The sequence below is a fragment of the Chanos chanos genome, chromosome 1, assembly GCF_902362185.1.
Source record: "Chanos chanos chromosome 1, fChaCha1.1, whole genome shotgun sequence".
Lineage (NCBI taxonomy): Eukaryota > Metazoa > Chordata > Actinopteri > Gonorynchiformes > Chanidae > Chanos > Chanos chanos.
Window position 1 is genome coordinate 2,941,062 of NC_044495.1, and position 19,765 is coordinate 2,960,826.

General features: G+C 40.7%; 1 pseudogene; it reads right to left on the minus strand.

The window, feature by feature from the left end:
* Positions 1-1,202: 1,202 nt before the first annotated feature.
* Positions 1,203-19,765, minus strand: part of LOC115819838 (NACHT, LRR and PYD domains-containing protein 3-like) — a 38,451-nt pseudogene continuing 19,888 nt past the window's right edge.

Sequence of the window (19,765 nt, forward strand, 5' to 3'; positions counted from 1 at the left end):
CTGTTGTTGTTGTTTACAATTTGTTTACAAACAACCCTTATCACAAAGTGTTAGCAACAAATGTTTACACAGTAACCTCACCTTTATATGCAGTTAACTAGAAACTGGTATAACACACACTATAGTTTCACATAGTAACACTTTCTTTACCTGTAAGACTTTGTGTCCAGAAATGTTGTGGTGCTTGGATCAGACAGCTGTGTCTCTAGGTAAGACAGCTGCATCAGTAGATCAGACAGCTGTGTCTCTGGGTAAGACGGCTGAGTGCATGTTGATCAGGGTTATTAGACGGCTGAGTGCATGTTGATCACGGTTATTAGACGGCTGAGTGCATGTTGATCAGGGTTATTAGACGGCTGAGTGCATGTTGATCAGGGTTATTAGACGGCTGAGTGCATGTTGATCACGGTTATTAGACGGCTGAGTGCATGTTGATCAGGGTTATTAGACGGCTGAGTGCATGTTGATCAGGGTTATTAGACGGCTGAGTGCATGTTGATCAGGGTTATTAGACGGCTGAGTGCATGTTGATCAGGGTTATTAGACGGCTGAGTGCATGTTGATCAGGGTTATTAGACTATCACAGTTATAGCTCTCCCACTGAAGACTGAGATTTGAGTCAGCCTGTCACAGTTCAGCCCTGCTCTTCCAGATCCTAATCCATGTTCTCCTTGTGTCCTGTCAAGCATGTCTTGTCTGTCTGATCCAGGTTGCTCCAGTCCATGTTTTACCCTCTTTCTTGCCTGGTTCTCGCTCACCTGCCGCCATTTATCTCATCAGCCACTGCATTTAAGCCCTGTCTGTCTCCCCACTAGTTTGCCAGATTATTTCACCACATTCATGATTACTGTGTTTGCCATGCTCATTTTGCTCTTGACCTATCCTGTTCCTGGATTTGTAATTTTGTCTTGTGTTTTTGTTACCTCAGCTTGGTGCCTCTGTATCGTGTTTTCTGACCTCTGCCTGTTTTTGACTACCGCCTTTGTCTCTGCCCACTGGTACCGTCATTGTGATTTTGTCTTTTGGATTTTTTGGAGAGAAGGATTTCATTAAACATCTGTTAAATAACATTCTGTCCTCTGGGTCTGCTTTTGGGTCCTCACTGTACCAGGCCTCACCGGCCCTAACACAGCCATTGTCTGGGCTCCTCAAATATCAGTAACAGCACAGTATCACAAATGATTAAAATAAATACAGTTTAATCACTTTTCAGGATCAGAGTCGGCAATATTTACATTCCGCACATTTATAGTCGGTGCCTCTATGACAATATTATAAACAAAAATCTCATATACAGTCTTCTCCTGCTTTACAAGTATAATACATTCCTGAAAAAAAAACCCGCAGAAAGCAAAAAAACAAACAGAACAGTGAAACAAAGAAAGAAATGAAAAGAATGTAAATGAAATAACACATGTGATGAGTCACTCTTGGCTGTTGCAAAGTGTGTAAATCAAAATGGGTCTGAAAAATTTGAGAAAAAAAAAAAGAAAAAGGAAAAAAAAGCTTTGTGACCACAGGCAGGCTTGTTAACTGAAACTCCTCATATGTATGTGTGTTTTTTTTCATTTCTATGGTCATAAATACTGAATAAAAATCAAATACCAACATTCTGACTAAAGACAGAGAGAGAGGAATCTGTCATCCTACATGACACGTTTCTTGCATTTCTGCAAGGCTACACATGTCCTGAACTATTTTATTATTATTTATTTTAAATAGACTACCAATGGGGATAATATTCTATCTATACACCAGTACCTTGTGGATGACTATGAGGAGTGTCTCTGTCTGACTCTTTGTGCTACTCCCTAGCACTTTCTGTTCACTATCATCACCTGGCTTTCCCTGCCGAGTTGCGGACACAAATTTTCTATCATTGTTTTCGTCAGACCAATCTGTAAGTGAACAAAAACAAACAACACAAGCATTTCAACATTTGCTACTCAACTATCATTGGCTCTTTAATCACATTTGTTATGCGTGTGTATGAATGAGTGGTGTGTGTGTGTGTGTGTGTGTGTGTGTGTGTGTGTGTGTGTGTGTGTGTGTGTGAATGAGTGGTGTGTGTGTGTGTGTGTATGTATTTGCGTTGTGTTTACCAGTTGGGATAATATTCTGTCTACACCTCGGTACCAGTATCGTCTGGATTACTCTGAAGAGTGTCTCTCTCACTCAAAGAAAGAATACTCTTGCTGACACTCTCTGCTTCTTCCTGCTCACTATTGCTGACTTGAGGAGTTGAGGACTCAGATTCCCCTTCATTGCCTTCATTAGATCCAGTCCACCAGTTCCAAAATCTCTGCATTAAACCAGGGTCCAATCTGTAAGTGAACAAAACACAAACAACTCAAGCATTTCAACACTCAACTATCGTTGGCTCTTTAATAACATTTGTTATGTGTGTGTGTGTGTGTGTGTGTGTGTGTGTGTGTGACAGAGAGAGAGAGAGAGAGAGAGAGAGAGAGCGACGTGTTTGTATTTGGGTTGTGTTTATGACAGAGAGAAAGAGAGTATCTGCACATGGTTGTGAATCACTGACAAAACTTGAGCCTGTTACATAATTCAATAATTGGTGTGTCAGTAGGCTTTAAAACTGAAATCAGGCATGATTTTTAATGGACAACTATTAACATTCTTTAACAGTGAATATGCCAGGATAAATATCATTTTGCTATATTTGCAATATACTTATGATGTGTGAGTGGTGATGATTTCTTGAAAGTGGATGTCAATTGCTGAAATTAGGGTTAAGTGCCAGGCTAGTGGTTAAACTACTAACACCACTGGACAGTGCCACTTCATGGTCAAGAAATGCCCCCACATATAACAATACACCCACCACTCTGTGTTCCTTGTGAGGTCTCTCATTCTCTTGAATGTACTGAGTCATACTTATTCTGAGAACTGACATTCCTCTTTAATTCTTTCCTCGCATCCCTATGTCCTGTTTGGCCTCCTGTGTTTGGACCTTGGCCTGTTTTTCGTCGCTGTTTGTCATGGTTCTTGCCCTCAGTAGTCGAATTACGGTATACCCTACCTGGCCTGTCTTGTGACTTTTTGGGATAACATTTTGGGTTAAATTTAAATTTAGTTCACATATTCATCCAGCATCTCTCCATATCTATGACATTAGTCTCAGAACTAAGCAGAGTGTTCACCAGCCTAATTTGTGTAAGTGAAGCTTTTGTTTAGTTACCTGTCAGAAGTCCTTACAAAGATGTCTATAGTCACTAGACTGTCTTTCTGTATCACAGTAGCATGTGCTGGTAGTAAATATATTCTGTTACATTTTAGGCATCTATTGGACAGAATTTCAGCAAATTAAAATGCAATTTATTGCTTGGGTAATAAAAGCTAATATTAGGGTTTATTAAGTCTTGTTTCATGGGCAGCTGTGCTATAGCCCTACAGAACTATTAAAGGTTACGTTTATTTATATTATTGTTTATATTATTATTCTTTAATATGACATAACCCTCAAGTGTTTTGTTTCTTTGGTCAGACACTGGGTGGGACTACAAAAGTAACTGTACTGCTGTTTGATGCACATATAGTTTCAGTTCATCCCACAGTGTCCTCACACTCTACAGTTGTCTTGTGAATGTGGAATGTCTACAGAGACTGGGTCTGGGTTCATGTGTAGTACCCCTATCGCCATGAAAATCTATTACTGTCAATGTCTGTTCACTGTTCCATATTGCATTATATTAAAGTGTTTTTTACTCACTCCACTCTCTGAAGTTTACAGTTTGGATCCTTCGCTAGAGCAGAGAACTGTTTCATTTCTGAGTCTCCTATCCTATTCCCTTTCAGATGCAGCTCTATCAGGTGTGATGGGTTTGATGTCAGAGCTGAAGCCAGAGCAGCACAGCCCTTTTCTGTTAAACTGCAACTATTAAGCCTGTAGGGGGAGAGCAGTAAACTGATTAAAGATCTTATTTTTTATTTTAGTAATCACTGTAAGGACAACTTTATTCTGGCTTCACTGAGATCTAATATTTAAAAAACCCAGGTATACACACACGCACACACACACACACACGCACACACACACACACACACACACACACACACACACACACACACACTGAAAGACTCACGCATGCACAGCTGTCTGTGTTGTATTTGCTGCATTGTTCTAGTCTGTGAGAGGAATGACTGTAATAATGCAATTCAGCTGACACCAGTGATTAACACAGTCAGTCAATCCAGCAACTCATCCACTTTCTTACTGGTAATATCACAGAAATAAGACTCAGTAGAGAATTTCTGTCCTGCTCTGGCTGGTACTGGGATAGTTACAGTTGTTATATTCTTAAATGGAATGAGACAGATAGAGAATTCTCTCTGTACTAAATCCAGAGCAAAACATAAACAACTGATTTTTAGGCTTTTTTTTTTAATGCTCAGTTGAACAAAATTGAGGCAACACTACTGGACAATACAAGTGTTGTAATGATATGATAATCACACATATATAGTTATGGTATGCAACTGTAAAAATCATGAACATGTAACTCTGTAGCTGGAATTGCATGTCTTTTCATTGTGACTATAAAGGTCTGTTTAGCTTAATGGTACTCTCTTTGTCTGTTTACTTACAGCAGTTTCTGTAGCTTACAGTCTGGATTCCTGAGCAGATCAGAGATGTACTTTGCTCCTGAGTCTCCTAGTTCATTCCCACTCAGATTCAGCTCTATCAGGTGTGAGGGGTTTGATGTCAGAGCTAAAGCTAGACAACCACAGCCCTTTCCTGTTATACTGCTGTTATTAAGCCTGTAAGGAGAGAGATCGAGAAACAGAGTAAAGCTCTTATTGTTACCTTGGTTACAAAAATCTATCTACACTGAGACAGCCATATTTTGGCTTCACTAAGATCTAAAACCTAGGCATACACACACACACACACACACACACACACACGCATGCATTCACATACATGCACACACACACATGCACGCATGCATACATACACACGTACATACACACAGATATTATACTCCTGAATAGCCTCTGTTCTGTCTTCCACATTGTACTGAGCTATGAAGAGAATGACTGCATTAGTGTGATTCAGCTGACAACAGTGATTAACTCCATTTTAGTTAATCAAGCTACTCATCCTTCCTGCTTATTGTTAACATCACAGAACTAAGACTCAGTAGAGAGATCTGATCCTGCTGTGGCTGGCACTATAAAAGTTACATTTGTTATATTATTATATGGCAAAAAGAATACATAAAATATACATTTGTGCACATTGTAGAAACAGTGTGAGTAAAGTGACTGTAAGGAGAGAGACTATGGGAGAGTAGCATAGCCCTCTTCTGTTATACTAGTTATACTACACTGAGTAAAGAAAAGAGAGAGGGGGGATTCTTTCTGTGTATCCATAGCATAACCATTAATAAAAGTAAGGCAACACTACTGGACAGTAAAACTATTATACTGATATTACAGTCACACATATGTTTATTGTATGTTACTGTAAATCTGTGCTTCATAGAGCATGTGATGCTATAGTTGGAATTTCCTGTTTTTCCATTGTGACTTTAAAGGCCTGTTTAGTGTATTTCACTGCATCATACACTCTTTATCAGTTTACTTACAGCAGTCTCTGAAGTTTACAGTTTTTATTGTCCAGTAGACCTGCAATATCTTCTGCTCCTGAATTTCCTAGTTTATTCCCTCTCAGATCCAGCTCTATCAGGTGTGAGGGGTTTCGTGTCAGAGCTGAAGCTAGAGGACTAAAGCGATTTTCTTTTTCACTGCAGTTATGAAGCCTGTAGGGAGAGAGAGAGAAACAGAGTAAGGCTCTTATTCTTATCTTGATCACAAAAATCAATCACCACAGAGACAACTTTACTCTGGCTTCACTGAGATCTAATAATGAAAAAACCTAGGCATTCACATGTGCGCGAACACACACACACACATGCACGCACACACACTTGCACACGCACACACATCCACAAACAGATATACTCCTGAATGGACTGCTGTCTGTGTTGTATCTGCTTTGGTGTACTGAGCTGTGAGAAGAGTCACTGTATATATGGGAATCTGTTGACAGCATTGATTATAAGAAAAAGAGTTAATCAAGCTGCTCGTCCACCTTCTCACTGGTAACATCACAGACATAAGACTCTGTAGAGAAATACTATCCTGCCCTGTCTGGTACCGGGATAGTTATGTTTTTCTATAGTTGAATGAGATACATATGTAATTACACATAATTATTGTAGAATCAGTGTGGGTTGATGATTATAAGGAGTAAGAATACAGAAAAGAAGTACAGCCCTCTTCTCTTATACAATTTATACTTCTCTTATACAGTCTTACACTGACTACAAACACAGAGCGAGAGAGAAGGGGAGAGAGAGAGAGAGAGAGAGGGAGAGAGAGACAAGCAAATGGACAAATTCTTTCTGTACTAAACCCAGAGCATAACAAACAAAAATATTTAGGTTTGTTTTTATGTTGTATTAATAAAAGTAATGTAGCACTACTGGACAACACAACTGTTATAGTGGTATTATAATTGAACATATATGTTTATAGTATGTTACTGTAAAACTACGGTTTGTAGAAAATGTAACTCCACAGTTGGAATTTCTTGTCTCTCTATTGTGACTATGAAGGTCTGTTCAATGTATTTCACTACATCATACACTCATTGCCTGTTTACTTACAGCAGTCTCTGTAGTTTACACTGTGGATTCTCCAGTAGATCAGAGATGTGCTTCACTCCTGACTCTCCTAGTTTATTCCCACTCAGATTCAGCTCTATCAGGTGTGAGGGGTTTGATGTCAGAGCTGAAGTCAGAGAAGCACAGCCTTCTTTTGTTATACTGCATTTGTTAAGCCTGTAGAGAGAAAGAGCGGGAAGCTGAGTAAAGATCTTATTTTTATCTTGGTCACAAAAATCCATCAATACAGAGAAAACCTTATTTTGGCTTCACTAAGATCTAACACTGAAAAAACCTAAACACACACACACACACACACAGATCACAGACATTACACTCCTGAATAGACAGATATCTCTGTACTATCTTCCACATTTACTGAGCTGTGAATGACTGTATTAGTGTGACCCACCAGTGACACAGAAGCAGTTAATCGTGCTACTCATCCTTCCTGTTTATTATTAACATCACAGAACTAAGACTTATTAGAGATATCCTATCCTGCTCTAGATGGTACTGTGAAAGTTTTATATTATATATATTACATTTGTTATATCATTATATGGCAATAAGAATACATAAAAATGAATAAGAAATGACAGAAAAAAAGATACATCTGTGCACATTGTAGAAACAGTGTGGGTAAAGTGACTGTAAGGAAAGAGAATATGGAAGAGGAGAATAACCTTCTTCTGTTAGACTAGTTACACTGATTACAGACAAGAGAGAGAGAGAGAGAAAGAGAGAGAGAGAGAGAGCGAGCGAGCCAGAGAGAGAGACACACACACACACTGAAAGACTTGCATGCACAGTTGAATGTGCATGGTATTGATCTGTGAGAAAAATGACTGTAATAAAGTTGACACCAGTGATTAATAAAAACAGCCAATCAAACAACTCATCCACTTTCTTACTGGTAAGATCACAGAATTAAGACTTAATAGAGGGTCTCTGTCCTGCTCTGGCTGGTACTGGGATAATTACAGTTGTTATATTATTAAATGGAATGAGACACAGACAGGGAAAAATTCTGTCTGTACTAAATCCAGAGCACAGCATAATCAAATGATTTTCATGCTTGTTTTTAATACTTTGTTGTTAATAGTAAGGCAATGCTCCCGGACAACACAATTGTTGTACTGACTTTTAATAAATCTATGCATTTGTGGTATGTTACGATATAAAATCAGGGAACTTAATAGAATATGTAGCTCTATAATTGGAATTTCTTGTCCATCCTTTGTGACTATAAGGGTCTGTATACTCCATCGTACACTCATTGACTGTTTACTTACAGCAGTCTCTGTAGTTCACAGTCTAGATTCCCCAGTAGATCGGAGATGTGCTTCACTCCTGAGTGTCCTAGTTTATTCCCACTCAGATTCAGCTCTATCAGGTGTGAGGGGTTTGATGTCAGAGCTGAAGTCAGAGAGGCACAGCCGTCTTCCGATATACTGCTGTTATTTAGCCTGTATGGAGAGAGCAGGAAACTGAGTAAAGATCTTAATTTTTTAATTTTGGAGCAAAAAATTAATCACCATAGAGGTGACCTCATTCTGACTTCACTGAGATCCAGCAATGAAAATCGTAGTTGCACACACACAGACACACTTTGATGTACTACTGGTTGGATTGTTGTTTGCGCTGAATCTGTTACACAGTATTGAGCTGTGTGAAGAGTAACCCTGTTAATATGATTGAGATATCACAAACAGTCAATCCAGGTACTCATTCACCTGTTTATTGTTAACATCACAGAGCTAAGACTCAACACAGAGACTCTAGTCTAGAGGTAATGAGACACATCTGCACTAATTATAAAATGAGTTTAGTCCTGTGATTATAAGGAGTCAGAATATGGAGGAGCAGTACAGCCCTTTTCTGTTATACTGACTACAGAGAGAGAGAGAGAGAGAGAGAGAGAGCGAGAGAGAGAGAGAGAGGGGAGAATGAACAAATTCTCTCTTTACCAAACCCAAAGCAAAAGAAAAAATAGTATTTACTCTTGTTTTTCTATACTCTGTTGATAAAAGCAAGGTAACACCACTGGACAAAACAGCTGTTACACTGACTACAGAGAGAGAGAGAGAGAGAGAGAGAGAGAGAGAGAGAGAGAGAGAGAGAGGAGAATGAACAAATTCTCTCTTTACCAAACCCAAAGCAAAAGAAAAAATAGTATTTACGCATGTTTTTCTATACTCTGTTGATAAAAGCAAGGTAACACCACTGGACAAAACAGTTGTTAAACTGATGTTCTACCCACATAAATGTCTCTATAGTATGTTACTGTAAAACTCTGCGTTGTAGAAAATATAACTCCACAGTTGGAATTTCTTATCTGTCTATTGTGACTATGACGGTTTGGTCAGTGTATTTCACTACATCATACACTCATTGCCTGTTTACTTACAGCAGTCTCTGGAGTTTACACTGTGGATTCTCCAGTAGATCAGAGATGTGCTTCACTCCTGAGTCTCCTAGTTTATTCCCACTCAGATTCAGCTCTATCAGGTGTGAGGGGTTTGATGTCAGGGCTGAAGTCAGAGCAGCACAGCCTTCTTCTGTTATATTGCTGTCATTTAGCCTGAAGAGAGCAAAAGAAAGAGAGAGAACCATTATTAATTGTAAAGTAAAATGATGAAAATGGTGGAATATGTAACACTGTACTAAATATTATGCAAATAAAACATGAGACTAATATTCAGTACTCTCTCGTTCTAATATTTTATATGTGTGTTATCTCATTTAATACATATGAAAAGTGGTGTCTGCTCTTCCAGTACAGTAATGCTTTTCTGTCCATCATGACATTAGAATTAAACACAAAGCAAAGTCCCCTTTACTCATGTCACAACTACAACATTTTTCATTCATAATTAAAAAAAAAAAAACATACTAATCGAACAAATATCAAGACACTAACTTAACTAAGAAAATTAAAATTCAAAAATTAAATTAAATCAAATGAGTAGTGAAAAAATCATTCCAGACACTGACTTAAATTCCTTCACTTTGCAGAGTGAATCCTCCAGTAGAGCACAGAACTGCTTCACTCCTGAGTCTCCTAGTTTCTTCTCACTCAGATCCAGCTCTGTCAGGAGTAAAGGGTTTATACCTAGAACTTCTGTCAGATACTCACAGGCTTTCTCTGCACTGTCACTTTTCAGTAACCTGTAGGGAGGAAGAATAAACTGATGTTATAAAATGGCTTTTTTATGTCACTGCTCCTCACATCCATCTGTAGAGTCTAGGACTGCCCAGTTCAGTTTACTAACTAACCATCAGTTGGAAGTGGAAATCAGTGCTGGAGCCTTTCAGTGAATCTGTAGATAGTTTTCTTAGGCCTACTAATAAATTCAGATATAAATGACCTCATAATTGTTGAGCAGTTATTATAACAAACAAAGTTCAGCAACTCAGGAAGCTTAACTGAGCACATGAAACATCAAGAGACTGTAAATTGTATTGTGAAACTTTCTCACCTCACTTTACATTTTTGATCCTTCTGTAAATCAGTGAGCAGCTTCACTCCTGAGTCTCCAGGGTCATTCCCTCTCAGATCCACCTCTATGAGGTGTGAGGGGATTGATCTAAGAGCTGATACTAGAGCAGAATATCCTTCCCCTGTTATACCACAGTCAGAAAGTCTAGAGAGAAGAGAAGAGTCATTATTGTGGCAAAAACACATCACTGAAAAAATGAACAGTTGTTCATTACATGAAAAATGATCATTTTTTAATTTTGGCCTTAATGGGCCTTAGGAAGGAGTTTAATAGCAACGTAATAAATGTCAAACATTTATTCACATTATTAAGATTGGACTTTTATATCAACCTATGTCCCTGTAAAATGTATTACTACTACTTTAAAAATATCACAGATCTGTATGATTCATTTACATTAGAAATTTTTAATATTGTCTCAGCTTCACATCACTTACAATAGTCTCTGAAGTTTACAGTTTGAATTCCTCAGTAGAGTTGAGATGTGTTTTGTTCCTGCTTCTCCCAGTTCATTCCCACTCAGATTCAGCTCTATCAGGTGTCCGGGGTTGGATCTGAGAGCTGAAGTCAGAGCATCACAGCCTTCTTCTGTCATATTGCTGTTATTAAGCCTGTAGAGAGGGAGAGACAGAGAAAAAAAAATTCAAGTTTTTGTTTTATTTTATTTTTGGGTTTGTCCTTGGGTTACATGGATAAACTGCAATAGAGACAAGGTTTTTTGGCTTCAATGAGTCATAAGAGGTAAAAACCCTTAATATGCACACACAGACGCGCGAGTGCATGCACACACACAGACGCACACACACACACACACACACACACACACACACGCACACACGCACACTGATATACTCCTGGATGGAGCACTGTCTGTTTTGAATGTGTTACAGATTTTGGAGTTGTGAGAAGTGTGACCCTGTTACTGACTCAGTCAGCACAACTGAGTAAAATGAAAGGGTTTTCTTAGTTATTTATGTGTCTTATTGCCAACATTACAGAATTAAGACCCAGCACTGAGACCCTGTTCTGCTCTGACTGGCACTGAGACAGTCTCAGTTAAATGGAATGAGAATATATAAAATCAATGAAAAATTACAGAAAAGTCTATAGGGGGTTTGATACATGTGTGGGGAGTTAGGGTCATTAAGTGTGTAGACTGACAGAGAGAAAGAGAGAGAGAGAGAGAGAGAGAGAGAGAGAGAGAGAGAGAATCAAACAGACAGGCAGACAGACAGAGAAGTGAAAGAGAGAGAGAAACATTCTTTATGTACTGAGCTCAGACCTTAACAAACATAAATGCTGTTTTGTATTTTTAAAGGCAGCAAAGAGTCCTGGGAGACAAAGCTGTAATATTGGTAATATAACTGTGTACATTCTTTTGTTGTATATTACTGTAAAACTGTGCTTTGTAGAATATGTAACTCTATACTTGGAATTTCTTGTCCCTCCATGACAGTTATGAAGGTCTGTTTAGTGTATTTCACTACATCATACACTCATTATCAGATTACTTACAGCAGTCTCTGTAGTTTACAGTGTGGATTCCCCAGTAGAGCAGAGATTTGCTTCACTCCAGAGTCTCCTAGTTTATTCCCACTCAGATTCAGCTCTATCAGGTGTGAGGGGTTTGATGTCAGAGCTGAAGTCAGAGCAGCACAGCCTTCTTCTGTTATACTGCTGTCATTAAGTCTGTAGTGAGAGAGAGTGTTGGGGTGGGGTAGGGTGGATGGCAACCATTACTGATTCCATAAGTTAAATCATGACATGGCAGAACTTAAGAATATTCTGAATGTTTAGCTCTACATGGTGAGATAGCTACTGGTAAACTTTCCACTGCTAAAGAAATTGGAAAGTAAATATTGGTAAATATTGGTGATTGTTAACTTTCCTTCTCCAGTCAACTGTTTAGGTTTAGTGTAGCACTGCACTAAAATATTACATGGATAAAAGAAATCTCATCAATATTTACTCTATTATTCTAATGTTTGGTGGGTGTTCCCCCTATTAATGTACATGAAAACCATATACAGTATAGTAATGCTTTTCTGGCACTCAGTACACTGGGGTAAAACAAAGAGGAATGTCATCTACTCTCTTTATATCTGGAAGATCTTTTGTTGTCAGATTTAAATTAAATAAATAAAATAAATAAATAAACAAACAAAACAAAGTAACCACTAACCTAAGTTTTGTCAGTTTGCAGTGTGAATCCTCCAGTAGAACTGAAAGCTGCTTCATGAATGAGTCTCCTGGTTTCTTCTCACTCAGATCCAGATCTGTCAGGAGTAAGGGGTTTATTCCCAGAACCTTAGTCAGATAAGCACAGGCTTTCTCTGCAGCATCACTATTCAACAGCCTACAGAGAGAGGAAGAGTATGTTTATGTTAATAATCATTTCTTAAATGTCTGCTGGTACAATCTTCCTAAATATTTGAGAAAGAAATAAGGCAAGATCCAACTCTGAGTAGGTTAATGGATTTCTGCCTAAATATGAAATCAAAAAATTGAAAAATCATGAAATCCAAAAAACAAGCTTTATCTGCAGCATCAGTTTCCAACAACCTGTAGAGAGAGGAGCATGAACTGTTGTTTAAAAAAATATTCACACATATGCATACATATATATGTCATTGATGCTCCTACCCCCCCCCCTTTAGAGTCTGGGGGTGTTCCCAGTTTAGTTTACAAAGAACATTAACTGTACATGGGAATAATAGGAATTAAAATGATTAACCACGTCAGTCTGGTGTGGAAATCAGAGTTGGGACCTTACAGTAAACCTCTATAGATAGCTGCGTTAGCGCTATGATAAATTAGATACAGTATAACTGATGTCTCTTCATCTCCAGACACTGATGTATCATATAGAATTATTTTAACTAATAAAACTCAGCAGTTCAAAAGGTGAACAGAATGTGGGAAACCTTCAGCGATTTCATGTTCTTTTGTGAAATTTTCTCACCTCAGAGTCCTCAGTTTATACTTTTCATTATTAACTAAATGATGTAAATCAGTGAGCAGTTTTACTGCTGAGTCTCCAGGGTCATTCCCTCTCAGATCCAGCTCTATCAGGTGTGAGGGGTTTGATTTAAGAGCTGAAGCCAGAGCTGCATATCCTTCACCTGTTATACCACAGTCAGAAAGTCTAGAGAAAACAGAGGAGTTTTTTTTTAACTGATGTATCAGAAAATATATCACTGAAAAAATGAACAATTGGAAATGTTCATTCTCTGATACTCTCCATACTGTGTCTGAAGATTTACATGATAAACCTTCATATCCAAATACGGTTTCAAAAATATCAAAGATCTTAATGTAAACACTACATGTATACAAATTCATCTTAGAAATTTCAATTGTTGTTAAGCATCATATTACTTACAGCAGTTTCTGTAGTTTACAGTTTGGATTTTTCAGTAGATTGCAGATGTGTTTCACTCCTGAATCTCCTAGTTTATTCCAACTCATATTCAGCTCTGTCAGGTGTGAGGGGTTTGATGTCAGAGCTGAGGCAAGAGCGTCACAGCCTTCTGCTGTTATGCTGTTGTTTTCAAGCCTTTAGGGGGAGAGCAGGAAACTGTGTAAAGCTCTTATCTTGGTCACAAACATTAATCAGGAGAAAGACAAATTTATTCTAGCTTCACTTAGATCTAGCACTGGAAATCCTAAATCTTAGCCTTCTTCTGTTATACTAGTTAAACTGACTACAGACAAATGGGGAGAGAGAGAGAGAGAGAGAGAGAGAGAGAGAGAGAATTATTACTATGTAGTAAACATTGGGAAATATTACTTATTGTTACAGATAATGTAATATTTTGTCATAAATGTTTTGACTTTATGTATCACTGCGCCAAAATAAAATGAGTATGAAATATCTGACTCCGCTATTCTAAGACTTTATAGGTGTGTTTCCTCTATTACTCTCTTGTCGTTACAGTACAGTAATATTTCTCTGTCACTAATTACATGTATGTGAAACAACACGGACAGTCTTCTTGACATGCTACAATAAACTGACTTTTTTAATTGCCTAAAAATTTCATATGTTATTACAGCTCCTTTCCTCCTTTAGGGTTTGGGGGATGTCCAAGTTCAGTTTAGAAATAGGATAAATCAGTCCTGCCCAAATCAATCAAATGATTAGTGATGAAAATCATTCCAGACACTGACTTAAGTTTCTTCACTTTGCAGTGTGAATCCTCCAGTAGAGCACAGAACTGCTTCACTCCTGAATCTCCTGGTTTCTTCTCACTCAGATCCACCTCTGTCAGGAGTAAGGGGTTTTTACCTAGAACTTCAGTCAGATAAACACAGGCTTTCTCTGCAGCATCATTCTTCAACAACCTACAGAGAGAGAGTAAAAATGATAGTAACCATATTCACATGTATACCACAGAAAAGAAATGCATTGAAAGTCATTTTTGGCTTTCTTGTTAGTTAAAGTCTCTTACCGCAGTGTCTTCAGTTTACAATTTGGATCATCACATGAATTTAATAAGTCAGAGACACCTGAGTCTCCAGGGTCGTTCCCTCTCAGATCCAGCTCTACCAGGTGTGAGGGGTTTGATTTCACAGCTGAGGCCAGAGCAGCATATCCTCCTCCTGTTATACCACAGTCTGACAGTCTAGAGAGGACAGAAGAGTCTATTGTTGTTGACTGTCATTATTTTATAGCTTTCTTCTGTGATGCAACTACGACTAAGGCTAAAACATGTCCAGAAATTCATGATGTGTTAAAACATTCTGAATACTTAGCTCTTAAGATGAATTAAAATTGTTCCTGTAGACAAAGGATATTTCATACATACAACAGAAAAGCTGTCAATGTCAATCTGTGACAGTGGGGGTCTCTCTACCATATTGGACACTGAGATCAAAATGCATTTAAAGAACACCTAATAAATAATGGAGTCCGTTAAATCATGATAATTTTCTAATGTGTTAAATAGATTCAGCCACATATGACAATTTGTCCCTAACCCAAACAGGGAAATGTTGTCACAAAACAAAACAAAACAAAATCTCTTTTTAGTGTATTTGATGAGTGAAAGCTGACCAAAGCTTTATTTGTCAGTAAATCTGCCAGGATTGGGAAATTTGGCCACCCTGCTGGCCATTCTGTGTATTGTTATGCCTTGTGCTTTTGTGTGTTTGGTTTTGCTGTTTGTCCCTGTGCACTCCTGTCCCCACCCCCCACCTGATCCCTCTTATTACCTGGTTTGTTTCCTCCAATAGTCTGTCTCTGCCGTTAATTGTTCTGTGCATTTAAGCTCTGGGTTTGTTCCTGTTCCTTGTCAGATTAAGACCTTTTGTTCCTTCTGCCTGCCTGCCTGCCTGCCTGCCTGTCGCCTTCTATGATTTGTAAGTTTGACCATGTTTACCTGGACCTGTTTTTGCCAAATGTTTTGGATTTGGTTGCCCTGTGGATCTCTGGCTTTGACCTTGTTTGTAACCTGTTTTTGACCAATCTCTTGCTTAACGATTTGGATTTGTTTGCTCTCTGGATTTCTGTCATGGTTAAGGCTATTTTGTCAGTCTATTCCTTTTGTTTCTACTGTTTCCCTCTCCCTGTGCTCCCCCTGTTGGTTTGTCTTCTCTGTTGTTCGTGCACGTGGGTGTTGTGGGCGTGGTCTCTCTACACTTCCAGATTGCCGACACAACTGCAATCAGTCACCTCATCACGTCAGAGTATTTTAACCCCGGTGTTTCATTCACTCGTCGCCAGATTGTTTCAGCCAGTGTGGTAGAACTCGCTTCCTGGTCTTGCTTAGTATTCTATTGGTGTTTGTGGTTTGCATCTCAGTATTATCTGCCTGTTCTTTCCCGAAAGGATTACCTCTGTGCCACTTCGCATCCCCAGTGTGCCCTTCACCTGCCTGTTACCCTTCAGCTCCGCCTCCTTAGTCCCACTACTCCTCCTCGCTCTCAGCTCCACTCTGCAACCTCGCTCGTCATCCGCTTCCTTGTCGGCTACCTTCATTTCCTCTGCCTGATCCCCTCTCCATTCTGCAACTTGTCAATAAACACTCCTTCATTCTAAAACCTGAGTTGTGTTCTGCATTTGGGTTTCCTTAGTTGATTGTCACAGAACAATCTGGCCACGATGAACCCAGCAGACGCAGACCCGCTTCAACAAGCCATCGCCAGGCAAGGAGCCCTAGTTGGACAGCATGATCAAAAACTCCATGAAGTTATAGAGACCCTCCAGAGGTTGTCAGCCCAAGTTTCGCAGATCAGCCATCAACTAGAAGTAGTTTCCTCGAGACTTCCTCCGCCTGCTCCAGAACCTCAGCCAAGTCAACCCACTCCCGTGGTTCCTCCGTCTCCGCTGTCTAGAGAGCCTCGTCTACCAGAGCCAGCACCTTATGCTGGAGACCTGGGTAAATGTAGAGCGTTCCTTCTACAGTGTACTTTAGTATTCGAACAGCAACCATCCACTTTCTCCTCTGACCGGTCTAGAGTCACTTATATAATGGGCTTGCTCAGGGGCAGCTCCCTAGATTGGCCTGGGAGTTTTTTAGGTTATATTGTTGCGAGTGGGCAAGTGAGGACGGATCCTGTAAAGGTCCAAGCAGTAGCAGAATGGCCGAAACCAACTTCTCTTAAGCAGCTGCAAAGATTTTTGGGTTTTGCTAATTTCTATCGTCGCTTTATCAGAGATTATAGTCGGGTCGCTGCACCACTCACCCAGCTCACTTCTTCCTCCGTTCCATTTTCCTGGACTCCTGAGGCAGACCAAGCATTCTCCAAGCTCAAGCAACGCTTCACCTCTGCACCTGTGTTGATTCAGCCGGATCCTTCTCGCCAATTCATTGTTGAGGTTGATGCTTCGGACACTGGAGTGGGTGCCGTTCTTTCCGAACGCGCTGCCCCAGACCAGAAACTCCATCCTTGTGCCTTTTTCTCTCGTCGCTTGTCTCCTGCCGAACGTAATTATGATGTGGGTAATAGGGAGTTACTGGCTGTTAAACTTGCTTTGGAAGAGTGGAGACACTGGCTTGAGGGAGCAGAACAGCCTTTTATTGTATGGACAGACCATAAGAACTTAGCCTACATCCAGACAGCCAAGCGCCTCAATTCACGTCAAGCCTGTTGGGCATTGTTTTTTGGTCGCTTCAACTTCATCCTCACTTATCGCCCAGGTTCCAAGAACACCAAACCAGACGCTCTCTCACGCCAGTTCTGCCTAGAAAAGGTCCTTTCCAATCCTGACACCATCCTTCCACCTTCATGTGTTGTGGCTGCTGTTTTGTGGCAGGTTGAGTCTGTTGTAAGGGAGGCCCAACGAAATCAACCAGACCCAGGTACCGGTCCCCCTGATTGTCTCTTTGTACCTAACTCTGTTCGTTCCCAGGTGCTTCAGTGGGGCCATACTTCCCGTTTTGCCTGCCATCCGGGGGTTGGCCACACTCTGTCGCTCCTTAAGCGTAGTTTCTGGTGGCCCACCATGGATGCAGATGTCCATTCTTATGTTGCTGCTTGCACTGCGTGTACTCGAGGTAAGACTTTCCACCGTCCACCGGCTGGATTGCTTCGCCCTCTGCCTGTCCCAAGTCGCCCTTGGTCTCATATTGCACTAGATTTTGTCACTGGTCTGCCACCTTCTCAGGGTAACACGGTAATCCTCACTATAGTGGACCGGTTCTCTAAAGCTGTTCATTTCGTGGCCCTTCCAAAGCTCCCAACTGCCCGAGAGACTGCAGATCTTCTGGTTCGTAATGTTTTTCGCTTACATGGCATCCCTTCAGATATTGTGTCAGATCGAGGACCACAATTCATCCCCCAGGTTTGGAGAGCCTTCTGCAAGGCCCTTGGAGCTTCTGTGAGTCTGTCATCTGGTTTCCACCCACAAACGAACGGACAGACTGAACGAGCCAATCAGGACCTAGAAGCGGCTCTCCGCTGTGTCTCGATCCAAGACCCATCCTCCTGGAGCTCTCACCTGGCATGGATTGAATACGCTCACAACTGTATGATCAGCTCTGCTATTGGTATGTCTCCCTTTGAATGTTCTTTAGGCTATCAACCTCCCCTGTTTCCCTCTCAGGAGGACGAGATGGCAGTTCCATCGGTTCAGGCTCGTCTCCGCCGTTGCTGTAAGATCTGGAGGAATGCCCGTTCAGCTCTGTCCCGCTCTATAGAACGCAATAAGGACATCGTGGATCGCCACCGGACCCCTGCACCTGCTTATCAACCTGGTCAGCAAGTTTGGCTGTCATCCAAAGATATTACATTAAGAACAGATTCCAAGAAACTCTCACCCCGCTACATTGGTCCCTTTGAAATAGAAAGTATCATCAACCCCACCGCCGTCAGACTCAAGCTACCTCGTTCCATGAAGATTCATCCCACGTTCCATGTTTCCCAATTGAAACCAGTCTCCACTAGCCCATTATGCCCTCCGGCCGAACCCCCCCACTCACCCGTATCATCGACGACCACCCTGCTTACACAGTCAGATGTTTATTGGATGTGTGGCGCCGTGGCCATGGGCTACAATATCTTGTGGATTGGGAAGGGTATGGTCCTGAGGGGCATTCATGGGTTCCGCGTCGCCTCATTTTGGACCCCTCACTCATTAGAGATTTCCATCATAACCATCCGCACAGACCTGGCGGTTCGCCTGGAGGCTCTCATTGAGGAGGGGGTACTGTCATGGTTAAGGCTATTTTGTCAGTCTATTCCTTTTGTTTCTACTGTTTCCCTCTCCCTGTGCTCCCCCTGTTGGTTTGTCTTCTCTGTTGTTCGTGCACGTGGGTGTTGTGGGCGTGGTCTCTCTACACTTCCAGATTGCCGACACAACTGCAATCAGTCACCTCATCACGTCAGAGTATTTTAACCCCGGTGTTTCATTCACTCGTCGCCAGATTGTTGTTTCAGCCAGTGTGGTAGAACTCGCTTCCTGGTCTTGCTTAGTATTCTATTGGTGTTTGTGGTTTGCATCTCAGTATTATCTGCCTGTTCTTTCCCGAAAGGATTACCTCTGTGCCACTTCGCATCCCCAGTGTGCCCTTCGCCTGCCTGTCACCGCTTCAGCTCCGTCACCTTGGTCCAACTACTCCTCCTCGCTCTCAGCTCCACTCTGCAACCTCGCTCGTCATCCGCTTCCTTGTCGGCTACCTTCATTTCCTCTGCCTGATCCCCTCTCCATTCTGCAACTTGTCAATAAACACTCCTTCATTCTAAAACCTGAGCTGTGTTCTGCATTTGGGTTTCCTTAGTTGATTATCACAATTTCTGGATTAGACCTTGGACTGGACACTGTTTTGAGATTGCCTCTTGATTTTTTTGAATAAACCTAATTCTACCCAGTGGGTCTGCAATTGGATCACGGTCTGTCACAACCTGCACCACCATTTTGGACTTTTGGTTTGACATGTCTTTGTGCTCCTGTTCTTTGTCTGTCTCCGCCCCTCACCTGTACCTGTTTGTCTAATTATTACCTTGTTAATTTTATCCAATCCTGTTTTGCCCTGTTTAGTTCTCCCTTGTATTTAAGTCCTAGTGTTTGCCTTGTCCTTTGTCTATCGTTGTTTGTGTTAGTTTGCACAACAGTCATGCTGCACCTTTTTG